The sequence below is a fragment of the Jaculus jaculus genome, chromosome 15, assembly GCF_020740685.1.
Source record: "Jaculus jaculus isolate mJacJac1 chromosome 15, mJacJac1.mat.Y.cur, whole genome shotgun sequence".
NCBI lineage: Eukaryota > Metazoa > Chordata > Mammalia > Rodentia > Dipodidae > Jaculus > Jaculus jaculus.
The window spans coordinates 61,314,304-61,337,974 of record NC_059116.1 but is presented as its reverse complement, the minus strand read 5'-3'; the positions used below and the strand labels follow the sequence as shown (position 1 = coordinate 61,337,974).

Sequence of the window (23,671 nt, the reverse complement as noted above, 5' to 3'; positions counted from 1 at the left end):
TTTCAAGTTTGTTTATGAAGCTTAAAATAGAGTGGATAAAATAAAATAACAACCTCGATGTCCTTCCCCAGATACCAACACTTAAAACTTTGGATTGAAAGTAAGAAGAGTTGGCTTCAAAGTGAGAATGTAAGATGGAGCCTTTGTGTCTCCATAGTATATATATGTGTGTGTGTGTGTGTGTGTGTGTGTGTGTGAGAGAGAGAGAGAGAGAGAGAGAGACACTGGATGCTAGAATTTGTTAGGTTGTAGGTTTGTGACAGAGAATAGAGGAAAGTAAGAAAATAGAGGATCCTACCTCTGCAAGTGATTATGCTGGCCTCATGCAGCTGCATGCCATTAAAAAAAAAAAAAAAAAAAAAAAAAAAGCAGTGTGTCCAAGATTTATTTCTAGAGCTAGACATGACAGCACTTGTCTGTAATCCCAGTGGTCAAGATGCTGAGGTAGGACCATGTTTCAAAAACTAAAAGTCCTAGTTCCTTCTTGTTTGGTCCTTGGCAGACCACAAGACACACATAAAAAAAGGTATCTGATCTCACACAGCGGAGGCCTTTGGGGCTGTTTCCTCTTGGAGGCTGGAGGAGTGGTAGACTTTGGGAGTTGCTTTTTACCTTGGTTTCCTCTGGTTGAAGAGGGACCAGGTAATTTGCAGTGTCTTCACTTTTTGAGAGCATGCACAATATAATGCTACACAACTATAAACAGCTTTGCTAGGACCAAACAGATGGTTGGTTGTCTTTTAGAACCTGCAAATTGGCCTTATATTTGTTCATAAGAGGTTGAGACTTCTTTATTTTAATTTTATTTAATTGTTTGTAAGCAGAGAGAGAGAGATTGAGAGAGAGAGAATGGCCATGCCATGCTGACCCATCTCTCCAGCTCCCTGCTTTGCTTTATAATGCCTGGAGGTCATGGTTGAGATCAACGTTAAATTTTCTGTACTCAAAAGGTACTATTTTTCAATAAGTTTCCTCACTTAATTCCATAATGTAAATTATTCTACAAGCAAAACACTTAAGTGAATTAGATGCTCATTGAAAAGTTTTAAATAATATTGGTGTGTTTTCAGCAACACATAACAAACATTCAAAGCCACCTTTGTGAGTGAAATTGCAATGGGGCATGTGGTGGGAACATTATCTGATCCACAGCACTGTAATCATACATACACAAAAATATGTTTTCCAGGCTACTTACAATGGAAACACACCACCATTAGCTCATAGAACCATCTCGTCAGCTCGGTTTTGGTGGTCAAAAATTAGGAAGAGGATTTAGTTAACTTCTCTAAACACTAGTGGACTTGTTTTCTGTGAAGTGGAGATGACAAGAGTAGTTTATTTCACATGACTCTGTGCTTTTACTTTTTTAATGCACATAAAATACTAAGTGTTATATCACATACTAATGGACCGATACATGCTGGCTACTTAATGCTACTGTTCATGTATTTCTGCATATGGCTTATTAGATAAAACTTAAAAGTCATTCTAGGGATCCATGTCATTCTTTACCCATGGCTGCTGAGTTTCCCATATTTATTTCCTAGTACTATAAATTTTTGTAATATGGATTAATTATAATTGCTTAGAATGCCTTTTTAATAAGGATCATATTTTACTCTTAAGGATTGTTTCCTTTTTGGTATCATTGGCATTCCTGAAAACTTGACTACACTAACGATACTTACATACTTTTCTCTATAGTAAGATACAAAACATTTTTGGAGGTTGACTATCTTAAAAACTTACTTTGTCATTATGTTTATCAGAGAAACTTAATTTTTTTCTGACAAACATGTTATGAAATTCTCTATCATGAGTCTCATAGCCCTGACACCTCTGGCCCTAACATCAGAGTAGATTAGCAAGAATCCTGCAGACACTATTGGGAGGCTACACTTCAAGGTGGGTAATGACCCCTGTGACTATCTTAGAAAATAAAGCCATTATTACTCAAATTGTACAACTGAAACAAATGCAAACAAAAAAACCAATTCTTTGGATACTAAAGACATGATAATGCTTTCCATGAGACTTCTGGATTTTTGTCTGCATTATTGAGATTAATCTCCTACATGTCATCTCCAATCCATTAACATGTGCAAGCAATCTTTGTCTTTATTAATTTCATATTTTATTTTAAAACAGTAAATCATGTACTAGATTTATCTAGCAAGTAGATATAGGCTATTTGCAATGAAATGCGAATAATTCTGCTTTTTCCAACATTTTTTATTCAAGAAACACATAACATTTTTCTGGTAGGATTTGCTAAGTATACAAAAGGCTGCATATTAAATATATTAGGAGATAAATTCCTGATAATTTCCTCAGGTTATTTATGATTTTTAAAAGAACTCTTACTTCACATAGCTACTTATAAAAATATAATTTCCTATACCAAATAAACTTCCTCATTCATTATTCATGTCACATTATTTTCTAATTAGAGGTTGGGTATCTGAAAATACATAAAAACATGATTAGTGTTAAGGTTGGTTATTTTCAAAGTTCACTATCAACTCTTTAATATATGCCTTCATGAAATATCCTTTATAATTTAAATTTTCTTGTTATGAACTTATGATATATCAGAAGTGATTTCTTTTACTACAAAGGAGTAAATTTCAATTTAAAAGTTCATTTTGTTTTCAGTTAAACAAAATAAATATGTATCTGTCAGTGTCCTATGAATACTTGATGTGCTAGGTCTTTTATTTTTGAAAACCATAAACTGAGGAAGCACAACTCTTTAACTACATATAGGAGTGAAGCAAACTGAAGAGATCGTCTCTCTATCATTCCTTTTAGTGCACGCCAGCATAGAGAGGACTTCCCAAGAGCTTGCTCCTGGGCCATTGTTGACACCTGTACTGTTATTTGTATGACCCACATCTTTTGATTATTTGAGTGGGTACACTCAGCCTTCTAAAAGGTACCCAAAGCTCAATTTTCATTACCTTATTTAAAATTTGTTTTTCAAAAAAGCTTTTCCAGCATCTTAGAACTGACTTGAAAGCATGGATTAGAGTGACGTCAGTCTTCTAAGTCAGCATCCATTTTCACTTATCTCAAGAAGTAGTAGAAAGAATGTATAACAGTTGGCCAACATGACAAACCCCGGTCAGGAAGACCATCTATCATCACCTTTCTGGATTAGCCTGTAACCCTCAAGAGGTTGGATCATAGTGAGAGTTCAGGGCAGAAGATGTGAGAGGGACAGACTTAGGGACTTGAAATTGTGGCCACTTCTATGAAAACAAGGAAGAGTCTAGTTATGGTAGCTATGGCACAGCTGTCTGTGTTCTCTGGCTGAATGTCCTGTGTCCTCATCTACTCAGGATAATCTACCTGTACCAGAATAAGAGGAAGATAGAATTTAATAGTAGTAATTAAAATAAAAATTCTTGGGCCTCATTGGCTGTGAGGTGCTAATCTTTCGATGTGAAAATTTAAGACGGTAAAAGGTTTACTGAATTCATACTTAAGTTAGAGTTAAGGCATTTCATGGGAGCAGTGACATCTAGTGTTCCCTCTCAAGACAGCAGTGACTCCGAAAGAAGCAAGTCAGAAGTAGCCTAGAGTGGATTACTTCATCTGTGGTCTGGGTTTTACCATGCTTGAAGCCCAGCACGTTCATCTCAGTCAGGAGAATTGGTTTGCTCCAGATTTTCATAATCACTCTGACAATGAGGCAAGGCGCTCTGCTTGGATGTTGGCCTCACTCCAAAAGTTCAGAGCTCAAAGGCCCCTGAGAATCAGACATTTTGAGGACTAATCTGAGGATTGGCAAAGGATTTTAAGTGAACACAAAACCACTTTCAATAAAAAAGAGGGCACAAACTCACCTGAGCCTTTTCTCTTAAAAAAAAAAACAAAACGATTTTGCTTTAGAGGTGACAGGAAAAGTCTTATGAAAGAACCTACTGTAATCGTTCATGGGTGTATGTACCTACGTGCTTTCACCGTGTAACTTTTTATCTTGTTTGTGATTTAAGGATTGTCTGCCATGAATCCAGCACTATGGAAATAGGTTTGAGACACAATAAAACCCCTTTCTGTACTGTGTCTCTCTACCTCATACTTGTTGAGCCTTACAAGGCCATGTTGGTATGTAAGAGCCACCTGCGCTTCAAATAATAGCTGAATGTTGGGGCAAAGTGGGTATTTATTGCTCATTTCTTGAATCAATTCTTTTTAAAAAATTCTGGACTACAGTGAGACCCTCCTTTGCAAAACAAACAGCAAAAGAAATTTCTTGGTGTGCGAGAGACTGCAGGTGGACACATGCTATGCACACAGGTGGACAGAGAACTGGGGGTCCTGGTCCTCCCCTCAACCTTGTTTGATGCAGGGTCTCTGGCTGGTCACCGATGTATATGACAGGCTGACTGGCCTGCGAGCTTCTAGGAATTCTCCTACTTCTACTCCCCATCTTTCTTCAGGCTGGGACCTCATAGGTGTTCACATAGTTGGGATTTTACAGGGGCCCTGGGGGCCTGAATTCAGGTCATTATGCAAGTGCTTTTCTCATGGAGCTGTCTCCCCAGCTCTGGATCTTTTTATTTTTTTATTTATTTATTTTTTTTTTGGTTTTTCGAGGTAGGGTATCACTCTGTCCCAGGCTGACCAGGAGTTCACTATGTAGCCTCAGGGTGGCCTTAAACTCGCAGCAATCCTCCTGCCTCTGCCTCTGCCTCCAGAGCGCTGGGATTAAAGGCGTGCGCCACCACGGCCAGCTTCTGGTCAGTTTTTGATGCTCATAAGCCTGGGCTGTGTGCAGCTGCGCTCCTGGCCACATGCACCTTTGTGATCCCCGGTCATGGTCATTTTTTAGTGTTTCCTTGATAATCTGAAATGATTTGCTGATTTTTTTTAATCTGCATTTCTGTCTGTTATTGTTTGTCAGAAGAGGTTTTCCCATACATCTTTAATTCCCTTTGTCTTAAGCAAAACAAAAATAAATAGCAACTCTGTTTCCAGTGTACATACCCTACTAGTGCAGGTCCATGACTGCTGCTGGGGCTGGATCGTGACAGCAGTGACCCAGCTCTAGAGTGCCTCTACCTCAGCGCTGTAAAAACATGTGGGTTTTCATAAAAGTATTTTTAAAAACTAGGATCTTGTGTACCAAACCAGTAACAAATCCTATTCTGTTATTTAAAGTTGATGAGAGGAGAAAGATAGAGAGCCATGCCATGGTACTTTCCTTTGCTCTCAGAGCCCCCCCATGTAATTTAAAGAAGTTTATTATATGAAACTCAGCTATTCCTTAGCCTCTCCAAGTTCCAGACAAAGATCTTGATGAAGTGTTCATTAAAACCAAGCATATATAAACAGTGAGCTGCTGGTTGCTGCCTAGGTGACAGGGTGAATGAGAACATGAACACCCACACAGAATGGCGGCACTGTGAATGCCTTCCTTTAACGCAGGCGAATGACAACAGGAATGACACTCAGAATGGCGGTTCTGTGAATGCCTTCCTTTGCCTTGTTGACTTACTTGTTGCAAGTCGGCCATGGCCCAGAGAGAGAGCCTTCCTGGTCAGTACACAGAATCTTCAGAGTCATGTCCTTCTTCATGCATTTATTAAACAGACAGTTACTTAGAACATGCCCAGTCTGTGAGATACATGGCTTAACACATCTTCCTTTCTCCCTTTGCGTAATCCATAAAATTCCCTGCATCCACGGGGTTTATGCTTTATTTGGAGCTTACTGCTACAAATAATGCCATGAATAAGCCATACGGCTCTTGCTTGTAAATGTTATAGTAAGTAAGAAAATGGATATCTTGATAAGACACCATTGTTTTCAGTCTTAAGTGGGAAATTCTAAAGGTGTCCTCTGGGAGAACATCACATTTGAGCAAAACTGGATGTGGAAACTAAGTCACACAGATACTTAGAGGGAGAAACTTCTTCACTGAGGAAACACCTTTGCAAAGGCCCATTGAGAAAGTCTATATAAGTTATTGTTGCTGCTGTGTCCTTGTTACCAAGTTATTTGATAAAAACAACTTAGGGGAAGAAGGATTGGTTTCAGTGGGTTCAGCCCACGTTCTGGAGTGCTTGTGCTTGCATAATAATATCGTAGCAGCAGGAGGAAATTCTTTACCTGCTAGTATATTAGGTAGGAATGTGGGGGGGAGACAGAGAGAGAGAGAGAGAGGAGCTTAGGAGGAGATATAGCTTCCAAAGACACACCTCTAAACCCACTTCTTCCTAATGTCTCCAGAACCTCCAAAAATAGCCTCACCAGCTGGGGCCAAGTGAGTCTATGGAGAACATTCCATGCTCAAACCATAACAAAATGTATCTAGTGTGTTCAGAAACATCAAGGAGGCCTGTGTGCTGAATTTAAGGAAGTGGGGATGACGAGTCAGGGAACCAAGTCCAGCTCATACCTAAAACTTTTCTTGTTCTCAGGAACTGCATTTCCATGTATATCTCCAACGGCCCCCTCCTTGTTTGCCACAGTTTTGAATATGTTTTCCTTATAGGTATGAAGAGTCCATTATGTTGTTGATATCATGCTAGGTCATGTCTGATATATTCACTGTCCATGTTACATTTTACAGGACATTCTGAATATTGGAGGGCAATTAGATTCTAATGGATACAGGATTCAGTGCATATAGGAGCTATGTTGGTAAAAGCCTGAGCTAGGCCCTCTGCAGTTTAATATGTCATTACCAATTCAATATAAATAGTATTTCTTAGTTGACTCATCTGTACCAAATGTAAACTCTGTGGTAGAATTTGTCTCACTGAAACCTGAAGCCATTTTTATCACTACCAGAGTGATATTATTATTGGACTAATTAATTCAGCTAACTAGCCTATTCATTAGGTAAGATAGAATCTAATTCAATCCCTTTGAATTAGTGAAAGATTCTTCAAATTTTAGATCCCAAAGGACACTAACTTCTTTCTGTACAACTTTGTCACTCTGCAGGGGGGGTGCGGGAACCACTACTTTCAGTCGGTCTGCATTTCACCAGGTCGTGTATCTGCCTGAACCTTGTCTCCTGTTGGCAATACTTCCACCCACTCAATCCAGAGCTACAAATTTCCACTGCTGTCCTTGGAGGAAGACAAGTAAATTTCAAGGAGTTGCTGACTATAACTTGTGCCTCTTTTATCTGGAAGGTAAAATGACTTATCCGTCATTGTTCAAGGGTGAAGAAAAAGAAGCAATTTTAGCTGGTGGTGAAAAATGGGAGAGAATCAGATGACCTGATAATATAGTTTCCTAGTACTGTTGGAAAAGAAATGTGACCTTCTCAGAAAGGGCATTTTCAAAAGGCTAGCTCTCAAGTATAATTATTAGAAAATACTTTTCCTGGCCTTGGCCCTAGCTTACAGCCCAGAGCAGGTTGTCAAGGACAAGTGTGAACTAGCATAGAAGACAGGCTAGAGGTGCTGCCGGCTGTTTATCACCTGTACATTAGCTTACCATCCTTTGGAAAGTAGAGACATTAAGGAAATGCAGGTATTGGCTTCTGGCCACTCTCATAGTTCTAATTTCCCTAACGTGCAATAGCTTCTCACCATTGCTCATCTTATCTCTGCCAACTATGACTACTATCATACATAATCTTTTCCAGCTTACCCCTGACCATATTTGCTTTTAATCATGGCCCCTTTTCTGTAATTACTGGGTGTCATTTTATGTTTATTTCTTCAATTAAAAGGATCCCAAAGGGATGAAGTTCAGATTTTACAGGACACTGCATATAATCTTATTTGTGACATAGAGGTGTTATGTTTTGGATCTGAAATGTACCCCCAAAGGCTTATTTATACTAGACACTGGGTCTCCAGCTGGTGGTGATGATGTGCTTGGGTTGCTATAGAGCCTTTGGGACATAGGACCAAACTGGTAAGTATAGGACACTGGAAGTAGACCTCTGAGGGTTATAGCCTCAGCCTGCTTCTGGTCTTGCTTTCTTCTTCTTTTTATATACCAAAAAAAAATTGTTATTTATCTATTTGAGAGAGAGAGAAAGATGCAGAGAGAGAGAGAGAGAGAGAGAGAGAGAGAGAGAGAGAGAGAGAGAGAGAATTGTTATTCCAGGGCCTCTAGCCATTCCAAAAAACTCTAGATCCACCTTGTACATCTGGCTTACATGGGTCCTGGGGACTTGAATCTGGGTCCTTTGACTTTGGATGCAGGTGCCTTAACCACTAAGCCATTTCTCCAGCCCATACTGTCTGCTTCTTGATCTGCCAAGATGTGAATGAGTTGCCCAGCAAGCTTCTAACGCATGGCCCAAGTTGTTTAAGCCACCATACCTCCCAGTCTCTGTAATAGACTGTTTTTTATTAAACTATAAGTGCTCCCTTCAGCAGCACATATACTAAAAATGGAACAATACAGAGAAGATTCACATGGCCCTTGAGCAAAAACGACACGCAAATTCGTGAAGCATTCCATATCAAAGTATAAGCCAAAATAAACTTCAGTCAGCTATTTTGTCACAGCAAGAGAAAAGTGGCTAATAATAGAAGTTGACTTTGATGAGGATAGAGCAGTTTTGTCTGGCTGGCCTTCCTGCTCTAGTTAGGGGCTCAGGACAGAAGAGGGAGAATACAAGGAAAGCCAGGATGCCCTGTGGCCTCTTATAACAGCTTTTTCCAAAGATGGCCTTCATCCTCTTCAAGTCATAAGAACTTTCAGCCTAACACATGTTTGTGCTTATTTGCCAGAACAAGTATGCAAATTCATCCCAGGGCCAAGTAGTACAAATGTATGAGGTGAAGACTGATTTTCACTTATGCCAGCACCACACCTACCCTGCGTGTGCTTGGAACTATGGCTTTGTCTACAGAATCCCTTACTTCATTCACAAGAATAAAGTGATAGTGAAAGGAAGATTGTGCTCCTGAGTATGGAAAAGCATTTTAATAGACCTTGAGGGGCAGGGGTCATGGTTCAGTGGTTGAAAGGATTTCTGTACAAGCATTATGACTGGAGTTCAGAACCCTGGAAACCATCTAAAGCAAGACACAAGTAGCACACACACGTTGAATCCTAATGCACTTATGGCAATAGGAGGCAGAGTTAGGAAAATCTTGAAACGCATGGACCAGCTTGCCCGGCACATACAGTGTTAAAACAACAAGAGGGGCCCTGTCTCAAGCCAGTGGAAGATGAGGGCCTACAACCCAAGGTTGTCCTCTGACCTGTACATGCATACCACAGCATACCACACACATACGTACACACGCAGCACACACAGGCAACACAGAAAACACCCTAATATACTCACTAAAAGAAGTAAAATTATTGTTAAATGATGCCTTATTCTCTAGTACAGTGTTTGTTTCTGCCACTGATGCCAACCCAGAGTCATGGACTATATTTTGTATATTTATCAAAAATTTAGAAATTCACTTTTAAAATCTGTCATTGCCTGGATGTGTTGGAATAATTTGTCTTTATAGAAGTATTTCAACTGGTGAATTGAAGAAAGGATCAGAGACTCGCTTCCCCACTCCTTTCTTGACTTACTGGCTCTCGGCAGCAGCACCGTAGCTGCTGAGATCACAGCGAAAGCAAAAGCCTGGCGCTGCTGGTCTGAGGACGCAGCACACCTGTGAGGTGTCCTGCCAGTCTCAAACCAAAACCTCATCTGACTGCTAGATCTAAATAGCAATCTACACTGAGCTACAGTAAACCACCACATAGAAATACAAACTCTGAATGATGCGAAGTCCTGTAAAATACGTGAGCACTTTTGGTCACAGCCATATTACACAGTGAACAATGAAGAGCAGAGGCATAGAATTGGCTGAATAAAGATCTCTGACACAAAGTGGAATGTGTGAACCTTATTTGGGTCCTGATTTTATTCAAAGGAGAATAATTCTCAAGTGAGAGGGGAGGTATGGACCAGGCAGATGCTAGTAAAGAATTGCTGTCAGTTTTGAGCTTGTGATAATTATGATAGTTGGCACTTACTGAATAGTTTTCAAGTAGCACCAAAGTTTTGGGGACACTAAAATATTTGTGGAAATATTTCAAATGAGATAAATGAAAAGTGAAATATATGGACGTTAAAAAGTACATTGGGGGCTGGAGAGATGGTTTAGCAGTTAAGCGCTTGCCTGTGAAGTCTAAGGACTCTGGTTAGGCTCAATTCCCCAGGACTCATGTAAGCCAGATGCACAAGGGGGCACATGCATCTGGAGTTCTTTTGTAGTGGCTTGAGGCCCTGGCACACCCATTCTGTATCTGCCTCTTTCTCTCTCTGTCTCTCTCAAGTAAATAAATAAAAATAACCAAAAATATTTTTTAAAAATTACATTGGATATAATGTGAAATGTGTCTCAAAATTTGGCTTTCCATGCACTGTAAACTTATTTTCTTTGAATTGTGTCACATAAATGACTCATCAATCCCACTGACAGCTCAGAAATGCTTGATGTTTTGCTGTCAATTATATACATATACCATATGCGTGACTCATGGATACATGAAACCATTTAAATTGGATTCTAATCATCATTAGTTTTTGTTTCAAAAATAATTTATTGTTATTGATAAACTATGTTTATATGACATTAATATTAATTAATTTATATTGAACTTTGTTTATGTGAACTATGAACTAAATTATGTAGCCAGCATCTCCTACATATGTAATATTTAATATTGGTATAAGATAAAAGAAATAACTCTACATCACTTTAAAATCATATATTATCAAAGACGCTTATCAGTAATAAAAAGTCACCCAACATTTTGTGAATGAACAACTGAAACTTCATTTAGTATAATTGAATTTTTGTAAAAAAAAAAAAAAAAAAGAAAAGAAAAAAGAATACTAAGTGAATTCTTGTAATACAATTACCTTGATGTTTTACAATTGTTAAGAATGTGCTTATTTTGTTTGTTTTTTAAGGTAGAGTCTCACTAGCTCAGGCAGACCTGGAATTCACTATGTAACTTCAGGGTGGCCTCTAACTCACTACAATCCTCCTGCCTCTGCCTCCCGAGTGCTGGGATTAAAGGCGTGCACTACCACGCCTAGTGAATATGCTCATTTTTAATGCTGCTGCACAAAAGCCTATAGGGTAGAATGCTCTTTGGAGACCTCTTGTTTTGTTTTGTTTTGTGTTTGTTTTGACATTAATAAACTTTCTGGGGCTGGAGAGATGGTCAGTGGTTAAGGTGCAGAGCCTAACAACCTGGGTTTTATTCCCCAGTACCCATGTAAGCCAAACACACAGAGTGGAGCATGTGTCTAGAGGTCATTTGCAGTGGCTTGAGGCCTTGGCATGCACGACCTCTCTGTCTGCTTTCTCGTTCTCTCTGCTTGCAAATATATAAGTAAAATATTTTTTTGCAGTTTGGATGAATTTAATGCTTGGATTTTCTAGTTATTATTAGATATATCAATCAATCTGATGTTATATCTCTTCAGGATAGGAGCTTAAGGTGCTAGGTGTGGCTCTTAAGACTCTCAGATTATCTACAAAAGTGAACCTAGGTGTTGGGTTTGCCTGCTATGAGAGTATTCAAGTAGGCTGAGTGGAACAAAATACAGATAGATTCTAAAATTTCACTAAACAATGTACACATTCGATGACAAACAGCGCAGAGTATTTATGCAAGAGTAGGTATTATGACAACCAGATCCTCTAACAAAGTCACTGTCCCTTAGGGTGTGTGGTGTCCTACCCACACCCTTAATCCTGACAAGGAGGCTAAGATTTCTGACCTGTTGAGGGCTCCAAGTCAGCTTGTGACCAAGTGAGACCCTTTCCTAATGTATAACAGAAGAGGAAACAAAGCCACTATAAATCAAAAAGCAACAAATAACAAGCCCAAAATATAGCTTATTTAAGAATGGCAAATCTGACCATCCATCAGATTTAACATGTAATTTATCCTGATATGGAAGGTGCAATTAGCACTTCCAGTTCAGGGCTATATACCAGTTTTATTAGGCGGGTACTGACCTGGTGTAATCCCAGTTACCTTTTGGGATGATTTTGGTGTCAGTTATGCTGCGCTGCTGCTTGGGTCCCTCTTTGGTGCACTGTGGGCTCAAGTAGACTGGCTGGGTCACTGGACCACTGTTCTGTCCACTGGAGCTGGGCACTGGCGGTGGGGGGGTGGCTGTCAATGGTGGCTCTAGCTCTCTCTCGTCCACGTGATCCTCTACCTTATGATCTGCCCCTCCATTGTTCACTGCCGTTCTCCCTTCATGTTTCTTGAGTGTGTGAAGAGCTCTGGTGTGAGTGGAAAATCCCCTCACCTGGCTTTTTCTGCAGCTCAAGCCGAGCCTGGCCGCTGTGGTCCTGTGGACCTGGTGCCGCTGCTGCTGGAGCTGCTTCTGCTGGCCTGTGTGGGCCCTGGATGCCCTGGGTCTCTCCTACTTCTCTGCTGCTGTTTTAACTTCTTATACACCTCACTTTTTAGTAAAAGTGTGTATTTTTCTGGTTTTTTTTTTTGGGGGGGGGGGCTTTTTCTCCCCTAGGCTGCTTTGGTGTGGTTCTTACGCCACCATCTTAACTGGAAGCCTAAAATATCTTTTTAAGTAAAGAAACCTTCTGGAGCTGGAGAGGTGGCTCAGTGGTTAAGATGCTTGCCTGCAAAGCCTAAGAACCTGGATTTAACTTCCCAGTACCCACATAAAGCCAGATGTACAAGATGGTATATGTATCTGGAGTATGTTTGCAGTGGCTAGAGGTCTTAATGTCCCCTTTCTTCCTCTCTCTCTCTGTGTGTGTCTTTCTCTCTCTCTCATCTGCCTCTGTCTCTCAAATAACTATCTTTAAAAAAGAAACTTCCTGTAGTGTACAAGACCAAGACAACACACACCTGTCACCCCAATACTCTGTAGGCTGAGGCAGGAGGATTGAGAGCTATGGCCTACATAGTGAGTTCTTCCTAACAAAGAAAAGAAAGGCAAAAAAGAAAGACAGAGGGAAAGAGGAAGAGACAGGGAGTGAGGCTCTGAGGGAAGTAAGGAAAGGGGGAGAGGTTGGCTGACTTTTGGGGCTACTAGCCTAGGATATATAAGGCTCTGGGTTCTTCTGTTCCCAACACACACATACAGGCACACACCTCAAAAAGAAAGTAATTATCTTTTCTTTATTAAAAAAGACCTTTTTCTTTATAAACAATTATATGATCACTAATAAAAAATTCAGAGGTTCCAAAAAAGTTTTATTCTATCTGAATATACAACCATTATTAGCATTTTAATTTTTCTCCTTTCATAAACCAACACTATAATCAAGGGCTGGAGAGATAGCACAGTAGGTAAAATGGTCATCTTGTAAGCATGAGGACCTGAGTTTGATCACCAGACCCTATGCTAAAAAAAAAAGAAAGAAGAAAAGAAAGAAAAAGAGAAAGAAAGAAAGAAGAAAGCAGGAAGAAGAAACAAAGAAAAGCCAGGCCTGGTGGCTGGCGCTTGGAATCCTGACACAGAGGAGCAAGGCTGGGTGCTCGCTGCAGGTCCTGGGCCAATCCATGTAGCCTGTCCAGCTGATCAGCTGCAGGCCAAGGAGAACTGTCTCAAGCAAGAGGTGTGTTGTATTCCTGACAAACTGTACTCAAGGTAGTCCTGTGGTCTACACAAATGCATGCACATGCACACACACACATGTGCACCCACACAAACACATACACAAAATCCAAATATTATTACCATTTTAAGAATAACTGAGTCAGCATCAAAGCATCAGTACATGAGTTTGCTTCCATTAAAAAAAACTGCCATGCCTGTAGCCAGAGCACCAATGGGAGCAGAGACACTGGGAGCAGGTCACGATGCTCACTCGCCAGGCCGTCTGGAAATTGGTATGAGCTCCAGCTCCAGCGGGTGACACTGTCTCAAGGGAACACAGTGGAAGAGAGACAGAGGAGATCACCCATGTCCTCCTGTGGCCTTCACATGTATATCTGCACACACCTGGCATGAATCACGTGCACACATGTATACCATACATACTACACACAGAAGAAAATAATTCTCATCTTTAATTTTTGAGTCAGAGTCCCTAAAATCATCCCAGAAACCATATATTTTGTATATTTCCCCTTCTCTAACAAAATAGGAACTGCTAGGCTTTCAGCAAATGGTAACTAATTTATCTATGCAACACGTACAATAGATAGGAAGTAAGTACAGCCTGCCTTGCCAGTAACATTTTGAAATTAAGGAATTTTTTTTTTGCCTTGATAATAACAGGCCCCTTTTAATTACTAGGGGTAATGGAATTTGAGCTCTGCACAGTGGCACATGCCTGTAGTTACAGCACTTGGTAGCAAAACATAAAGTATAGACTGAATAAAATTTTATTTGCAATGCTTGGGACCAAAAATGTTTTTCCTCTTGAGATTTTCTGTTTTGGGAAATATTTGCTTATTTATAGCATATTTTGGGAGAGCCCATGTCTAAATATGAAAATAATTTCCGTTTCATAGAGACCCTATATATGTACCTGAGGTGATCTTATTTCATAGCAGCTTCTTCTTGAATCTGCTTGAATGCTACTGAACTGTCAGAGGCATGGAGTCCATTGGTCCTCAGAGTTTCAGGTTGGGGATTCTCAACCTGCATTACTCCTTACCAGCTTACCTCCTCACAGCTCCCTCAATGCCACTGCGTTTTGTCTTCTTTGTAGAGAATGACTTCCATAAAATGGAGCAAACACTTGAAATATAGAAAAGCTTGAAAAAATAGCACGTGTATGTATGTGTGATGTGTGTGTGTGTGTGTGTGTGTGTGTGTGTGCATATTCATATGTGTGATGGAGCACATGTGAGCATGCATGTGAAGGCCAAAAGTTGATGTATGCTGTCTTCCTACAGTGCTCCCAACCTTATCCTTCAAGGCAAGGTCTTGTACTAAACCTGAGGCTCTCCTGATCTGGCTAGCCCAGCCAGCAAGCAAGCCACGGGGTCCTCCTGCCTGTCTCTCCAGCTGTCATTGCAGGCATAGGCCACCGCTCCTGGACGGGTTCTGGGATCTGAACCAGGTACTCACACGTGTGCAGCAATCACTTTACCCATGGAGCAATTTCCCAACCCTCGGAGAAGCTCTTCCACCCAATCCTGTCTGACTGAAGCCCTGTTATGTTCTACCTTTGTGTGCTCTTCCTTTTGGTCTCTCCCACTGCCTCCCTTCCAGAGAAACGTCCAGCTGCTTTCTGTCTCCAGGCTCAGTAAGCTAGTAAGAAACATGTCTACCCAACTAGATATTAAATCAACCTAGAGAAGTGAATTTTGTGCAAAATTAAAAGGAATTCTATCCTATTTGATAAAATTGTCTGCTGATTGATCTCTATGTTACTTCATACTTTACAAAGAACTTTTCCCTAAACCACGAAGGGGTAGAACACATTCTTGATTTAGTGAGACTTTGGCCATCAGATAAACTTAGATCAATCTTGTTGATCAAGGCTGGGCAAGGACCTGGTCTGCATTTGAGTGTCAGAGTCATGCTTGTGGCAGGATCTTATGTCCCATAACCTTGATTATCAGTGTTTCTTGGAGTTCAATATGATGTTGGATCTTTCTTCCAAAACAATAAGAATATTACCAGCTTCCATGGTCAACAAAGCCAAGTTGAAATCTAGCTGAGTTTCTGGGTTGTAGAAGTAGAAGCAGCTAAAATGGTCCAAGCCCTGCTGCTCCGCCACAGACCATGAGTGTCCTGAAGACACCCCGGCCCATCGCCGCTCACTTACACACATCATGAGTGTCCTGAAGACACCGCGGCCCATCGCCACTCATTTACACACACCATGAGTGTCCTGAAGACACCGCGGCCCATCGCCGCTCACTTACACACACCATGAGTGTCCTGAAAGAACCCCGGCCCATCGCCACTCATTTACACACACCATGAGTGTCCTGAAGACACCCCAGCCCATCGCCGCTCACTTACACACATCATGAGTGACCTGAAAGAACCCCGGCCCATCGCCGCTCACTTACACACACCATGAGTGTCCTGAAAGAACCCCGGCCCATCGCCACTCATTTACACACACCATGAGTGTCCTGAAGACACCCCGGCCCATCGCCGCTCACTTACACACATCATGAGTGTCCTGAAGACACCCCGGCCCATCGCCACTCACTTACACACATCATGAGTGTCCTGAAGACACCCCGGCCCATCGCCACTCATTTACACACACCATGAGTGTCCTGAAGACACCCCAGCCCATCGCCGCTCACTTACACACATCATGAGTGACCTGAAAGAACCCCGGCCCATCGCCGCTCACTTACACACACCATGAGTGTCCTGAAAGAACCCCGGCCCATCGCCGCTCACTTACACACACCATGAGTGTCCTGAAGACACCCCGGCCCATCGCCGTTCACTTACACACATCATGAGTGTCCTGAAGACACCCAGCCCATCGCCACTCACTTACACACATCATGAGTGTCCTGAAGACACCCCGGCCCATCGCCACTCACTTACACACATCATGAGTGTCCTGAAGACACCCCGGCCCATCGCCGCTCACTTACACACATCATGAGTGTCCTGAAAGAACCCCGGCCCATCGCCGCTCACTTACACACATCATGAGTGTCCTGAAAGAACCCCGGCCCATCGCCGCTCACTTACACACATCATGAGTGTCCTGAAAGAACCCCGGCCCGTCGCCGCTCACTTACACACATCATGAGTGTCCTGAAGACACCCCGGCCCATCGCCGCTCACTTACACACATCATGAGTGTCCTGAAAGAACCCCGGCCCATCGCCGCTCACTTACACACACCATGAGTGACCTGAAAGAACCCTGGCCCATCGCCGCTCACTTACACACACCATGAGTGACCTGAAAGAACCCCGGCCCATCGCCGCTCACTTACACACATCATGAGTGTCCTGAAGACACCCAGCCCATCGCCGCTCACTTACACACACCATGAGTGTCCTGAAGACACCGCGGCCCATCGCCGCTCACTTACACACATCATGAGTGTCCTGAAGACACCCAGCCCATCGCCGCTCACTTACACACACCATGAGTGTCCTGAAGACACCGCGGCCCATCGCCGCTCACTTACACACATCATGAGTGTCCTGAAGACACCCAGCCCATCGCCGCTCACTTACACACACCATGAGTGTCCTGAAGACACCGCGGCCCATCGCCGCTCACTTACACACATCATGAGTGTCCTGAAGACACCCAGCCCATCGCCGCTCACTTACACACACCATGAGTGTCCTGAAGACACCGCGGCCCATCACCACTCACTTACACACATCATGAGTGTCCTGAAGACACCCCGGCCCATCGCCACTCATTTACACACACCATGAGTGACCTGAAAGAACCCCGGCCCATCGCCGCTCACTTACACACATCATGAGTGTCCTGAAGACACCCAGCCCATCGCCGCTCACTTACACACACCATGAGTGTCCTGAAGACACCGCGGCCCATCGCCGCTCACTTACACACATCATGAGTGTCCTGAAGACACCCAGCCCATCGCCGCTCACTTACACACACCATGAGTGACCTGAAAGAACCCCGGCCCATCGCCGCTCACTTACACACATCATGAGTGTCCTGAAGACACCCCAGCCCATCGCCACTCACTTACACACATCATGAGTGTCCTGAAGACACCCCGGCCCATCGCCGCTCACTTACACACATCATGAGTGTCCTGAAGACACCCCAGCCCATCGCCACTCACTTACACACATCATGAGTGTCCTGAAGACACCCCGGCCCATCGCCGCTCACTTACACACACCATGAGTGTCCTGAAAGAACCCCGGCCCATCGCCGCTCACTTACACACATCATGAGTGTCCTGAAGACACCCCGGCCCATCGCCGCTCACTCACCTCACCAGATGAGTTTAGTTTGGACTCCAAAGATGTTGAGTGCAGTCCTCTTTTCCAAGGTCTTTGTTCTTTTCTGAAGTTGGCCAACACTTGAAGTTGGTCTGTGCAAGGACAAGGTTACATGACTATTTCACATAGATATTTTATGCCCTTCATTATGCATGACCTGTTATTTCTCAGGCTTCTGACCATGCATAATAAGCATTTTGGAGGAAAAAAATGTGATTCATTGTATTCTTTCAAATCCTATTATGTTTTCAGGAATTTTAATTAATTATTTTGCATATTAGATATTAAAAAATGCTTGGCAGAGAAGGGTAGGAGGGTGAAGAGAGTGAAAAGTTAGTTGGCTTTAAATTCATTCTAGTAGTTTCAGTTGATGAAGTCCCCACTTGGTATAAAAACTTTATATGTCATTTCAAAACATTGCTACAGTGAGCTGAACCTGGTAGTACATGCATATAATCCAGTACTTACAAGATGGGACAGCAGGAGGACAAGCTTCAGGCTAACCTGGGCTACATAAGAGAACCTGTCTCAAAAAAAGAAAAAGAAATCAAATTACTATAGGAGTTGTTGTGGTTTGAATAGATGTCCCCCAATTGATTCAGGAGTTTACTAGAAGCTTGTAACTTGGATCTCCAGCTGCCTGGGGGTGGATTTGGAATTCCAGTCTAAAGATATGTAAAGTGCCAGAGTTTTGCCTGTGGTTCCCTGTGGTTTGGCTGCTGTTTTTTTGCTCTTTGTTTTGGTAGTGGCTTTTCTCTCTGTGTGGGCCCATGAAAGGGGGCACAGCTTCTTCTGCCATTATGGAACTTCCCCTGGATCTGTAAGTTTCAAACAAATGTCAATTCTTCCATAAACTATGCCTGGTTTAGAAGCTCATCCCAGAGACCTGAGGCTGTCTACTATGAGTCTTTCACAATAAGTACTATATGTCTTGTTTTATAGGACATGAAACTGAGATCTTAAGAAGTCGGTTGCCTGAGACAAGACCGTTCAGGATTGGTGGGCCCACAGGCAGACTGTGCATTGTTCTTCATTCAAGTATCTTAATTGTCAGTAGGGATAGAAGGTTGGCAAAGATGAGGAAAGCCACTTAGTTTCTGACCAATGACTAGCTACTTCAGCAGGCATTGGACACATTACACATTTTGTTGGCTTTAAAGGATTATCAAAGATATCTCTGTTGACTGTACATTTTCCCAAAATTGCTCTAGTTATATTTTAGTGCCTCTTAGAAATCTGTGTACTGTTTCACACTTTCTTCTGTTTGATCTCAAGACCATATCACTAAAAAGTTGCAGGAGACTTAAAACCTAATTTTTTTGTAGCATCTGCTTGTACCACATGTGTGTGTGTGTGTGTACACGTGCATGTGCGTATGCACATATGTGCATGTGTGTGGCTGAGGATTGAACTCAGAGCCATGCGCTTGCTAGGGAAGTCTTAGACCTTTGGGATACATGCACATTCATTACTTCTTACAAGCCACGAATGCCTGATCAAATAATCTTCAACCAATTAACTCAATGAAACCAGGTTGAATGGATGCAGTGCTTTCCATTTTAGTAACACCTTCCAGAGATACATAGTCCATGATTTGATTTACGGATCCAGAGGTTTCAACCCATGGTCACTTGGCGCCATTGTCCTGGGCATGTGGCGAGCAAGTGTACCATGGCAGGGGCAGGTGGTGGAGCAAAGCCACTCGCCTCATGGCAGCCAAGAAACACAAAGAGGAAAAAGAGGAGGGCCTGGTTTTCCCAGTATCCCTTTCAGGGGCACTCCCCCAGTAACCTCCGATCTTCCAACTAGACCTCAGCTCTCCCGTGTTTCACCTCGGCCCAATGGCACTACCTGACAGGGGACAAACCTTTAGCAATTAGGTCTCTGTGGAGGTTTCAGATCCAAGGTGTAGGAGATGCTTTGCATTGTACATGTCTATATTCTTGGGTAGTTTACAAAATATTGCCAGGGGTACACTCTTAGGCAAATCTCATCCTCCAAACCTTAAAGAAATAGGTCAAGGAACCTGAAAACCAAGTCACTCACAAGCACACCAGAGCCCTTAGGTTCAGGACACATCTGCCTTTTGATTCTGAGTTTGGTGACACTGCAGAACTGCACACAGTGGCACTGTTGAGCCTGAATATATGCATGGAGGAGGCAGGAGGGAGGTTGTGGGATAGCTGAGGTTTCAAACCCAGGAGAATGGCCACTTAAAATAAACCTTCTTGGGCTAGAGAGATGGGTTAGTGGTTAAGGCTTTGCCTGTGAAGCCTAAGGACCCAGGACCCCAGTACCCACATAAGTCAGATGCACAAGGTGGCACATGTGTCTGGAGTTAGTTTGTAGTGGCTACAGGCCCTGACATGCCCATTCTTTCTCTCCCCCTCCCTCCCTCTCTCTGCCTCTTTCTCTCTGTCTCTCAAATAATAAATAAATAAATAATAAAAAGAAACCTTCTTTATCCTTAGCACTAAGGATGGCAGTAGCAGTCCACATAGAAGGCATAGTCATAATATATTTCCTGAGGCTAGAAAAAAGTTTTATGTCCAATTGTGTAATGAGGTCAATCCAGTTCTACAGAGGTAATACCATTGGAAGTAGGTTTTACTGAATAGATCATTTACCAAAGCAAAAGATGGAAAAAGGTCAGGTTCTTTCTAACTGAGATGGGATGAAAACACAGGCCCAGGTGTGGAAGATGAGGGAAGATGTAAAATCAGAAATGTGTGGGAACGATGGCCTAGCTTGAGAACTGGCCGATGGACCAATGAGAAAAAAAAAAATAAAAAGCCTAGAAATGTGTTTATTCGGTTCTTCCTTCCAACATTATCTGTTCAGCAAAGCCAGAAGAAGCTAGTGATGCCTTGAGCATTAACTCCCAGGAGAAAAAAGTTGACATTTTTCCAGGCTTGCCAGTGAGAAGACAGTCTTTTCAGTGGAGTATCTTTTCTGTTACAAATGAAAACATATCAACAAAAGGTTGCATTATTTGATGTCTCATTAAAAAATTTTAAGGCAAGGGCTAGAGAGATTGCTTAGTAGTTAAGGCGCTTGCCTGCAAAGCCTAAGGACCCAGGTTCAATTCTCCAGGTCCCATGTAAGCCAGATGTACATGGTTGTGCATGCATCTGGAGTTTGTTTGCAGTGGCTAGAGGCCCTGGCATGCCCATTCTCCCTCTCTTTCTCTCTCTCTCTCTGTCTCTAATAAATAGATAAAAATAAAAAGAAGCCGGGAGTGGTGGCGCATGCCTTTAATCTCAGCACTCTGGAGGCAGAAGTAGGAGGATCACTGTGAGTTCAAGGCCACCCTGAGACTACATAGTGAGTTCCAGGTCAGCCTGGACTAGAGTGAGACCCTACCTCAAAAAAAAAACCAAAAAAATAAATAAATAATAAGGCAAATATATAAAGCACTTCATAAATTCCCCAAGATACTGTAGAGCAATAGTGAAGGATACTTGAATCCCAGCTCTTCCTCCTCCTGTGTGACTTTGGTACATTGCATGGTATCTGAGGACCATGGAGGGCAGGAGGCAGGAATTAATATGATCTGTAGTCATAGCCTATGCCAGTTTTGTGGCTAATTTTCATCCTTTTCCCCATTATGGATTTCTTTCCTATTCTACAAAGCATTTTTATGGGAGTAAAGTAAGATACTTCAACTGTATTTCTTAGACAGCTATAGGTATAGCATTAGTTCATTAGAATGAGATTAGCATTACTCATTAGTATGGTTAATAAAATGTGTATTAATGGAAAACAGGTGGGTACATCTTATCAACATGGATGCCACATCCACAAGTTCAGTTACACAATTGTATTTATTTATTCTTAGAAAACAAGAATGATTATTTCCATATTCAGGGGTTGAGGCAGAAGTTCAAAACTTTAGCTGTATTTCTGCTTGGGAAAATAGCAGAGATCTAAAATTAGTCTTATTAGACCACAGATATGTACCCAGCCAAATTTAATGTGGGATTTTAAAGTTCATGGAATTAGATAGTTCAAAGTAGCACTGTACAAAGCAAATAGAAAGTTCACTTTTCAACATGTTTTTAGTTTTACTTGGTGAGCTATCAAAATCATTTAAGGAATGTATTTACATTTTTATGATAGCAATACTTAAAATGTTTGACAACACAAAAATGTATTCAATATGAAGTATTAATAAAATGATTTTTTAAGGCCTTACTAGGTATCATTTGCTAAATAAAAAGACAGCAATCTTTCTTGTAGTTGCAGTTCTAAATTCTGAGCAACTGACTTACACACTGATAGATCCACCTATGTGGCAATGACCGGTACAAAAGCTGATATTGGAACATTTTTAAAATAATTATTTATTTATTTATTTAAGAAAGAGAGAGAGTGCTTTAGAGTATGGGCACACCAGGGCCTCTGACCACTGCAGACAAACTCGAGATGCACATGCTACCTTATGCACCTGGCTTTACCTGCCTGTATGTGGATGCTGGGGAATTTAAACTGGGCCAGGATGCTTTGTAAACAAGTACCTTTAACCACTAAGAAATCTCCCCACATCCCATAACACTTTCTAAAGGATACTTATGGTTGTTTCTTTTTTATGTAGCTAATTTAAATTTAGATTTAACATGGTAAGCTTAGATGTTGCATTAATCCTACCATTTAAGTCATGTTTTTTTTAATCTCTTTAGTATTGACACAAGGCATCATCCATTTGCAAAACAAAATGTACAGATGAATCTTTATGATTTATCCCTCAATAAGTGAAACTCAAGGAAGAGTGCTTATCTCAGTGCTTGTATTCTGTGATTACTGCAACTTTATTCTCTATGATTCCTACCATAAGAGGTATCTATCATATTTTAGATAGCTCAAAAGGGCTAACACCACTAGAGTAGAAGCAGGACAGAGGCACAGCACCCTCGTCTCCCTTGTTTCCCAATAAATAGTAACCTCTCAACTGGAATTGTTAAGAAAAAATAGCAAATCTTTAAGAACATGTTTCAGATTAGCAACGTATGAATGTTTCTGCAGCAATGCAAAATTTCCTGGAAGCTGGAAAATGAAAGCAAGAAGAATGAGCTCCATCTTGTGGAGAAAGCTACCGCTGTCACATTGTCACCTTCACGCTTGTCACCTCCAGGTGCTTTTCCCTCACAATATTATTAAGCATATGGGCATAGATTAATATAAGGAAAAGAATATGGAACAAGGGTTAATTGGAACGATTCTCAGCAAACAAGGGCATAGAATAGCATATGTGTATAGTTTTGTAGTTTCTTGAGACTTAAAGACATCATCATCATCTGTGGCACTTTTTTGCAGTAAGAATGAAGAATGAAAATGGGAAAAATTATTTTCTCTTGGAAAAAATATAGAAATGATGACTACAGCAAAGTTGTCTTTTTGAAAAAATTAGATGTAGCGGGAATCTTAAAGGTCACATAGTCCAGCTTCTTCCTCTCCAACTACTTTGTTAGATGGAGAGTGACCTTCCTGAGTTAGAATTGTAAATGATCACTTCACCTCCCACAGCTAGCAGACTAACTGGAGACAAAGGGGTTCCTGGGCATATTTTGCTTTTGTACCTCCTCATCCACAGTTGTATACGTACAGGGATGAAAATGAAACTCAAAGTTTTTTTTTTTTTTTAAGTTAAGAATTGTGGTGTGAGGATATGGTTCAGTGAGTAAGAGAGCTTGCTGCATAGGTATAAGAACCCAAGTTCAATACCTCAAGCCAGCACTCATGTAAATTGCTGTGCATGCCTGTAATTCCAGCTCTGAGAGGAACAGAGACAGGAAGATTGCTGATG

General features: G+C 41.7%; 1 protein-coding gene and 1 non-coding gene across 2 annotated transcripts in view; both read left to right on the top strand.

Annotated features, from left to right (window-relative positions):
• The window catches only part of Cacnb2 (calcium voltage-gated channel auxiliary subunit beta 2), a 350,607-nt gene that overhangs the window by 84,664 nt on the left and 242,272 nt on the right, over window positions 1–23,671 (top strand). The gene's annotated exons all lie outside the window — the stretch shown is intronic.
• On the top strand, window positions 8,342–8,448 carry LOC123455177. Its single transcript, XR_006633732.1, has one exon. It is a non-coding gene; the product is annotated as a U6 spliceosomal RNA (small nuclear RNA).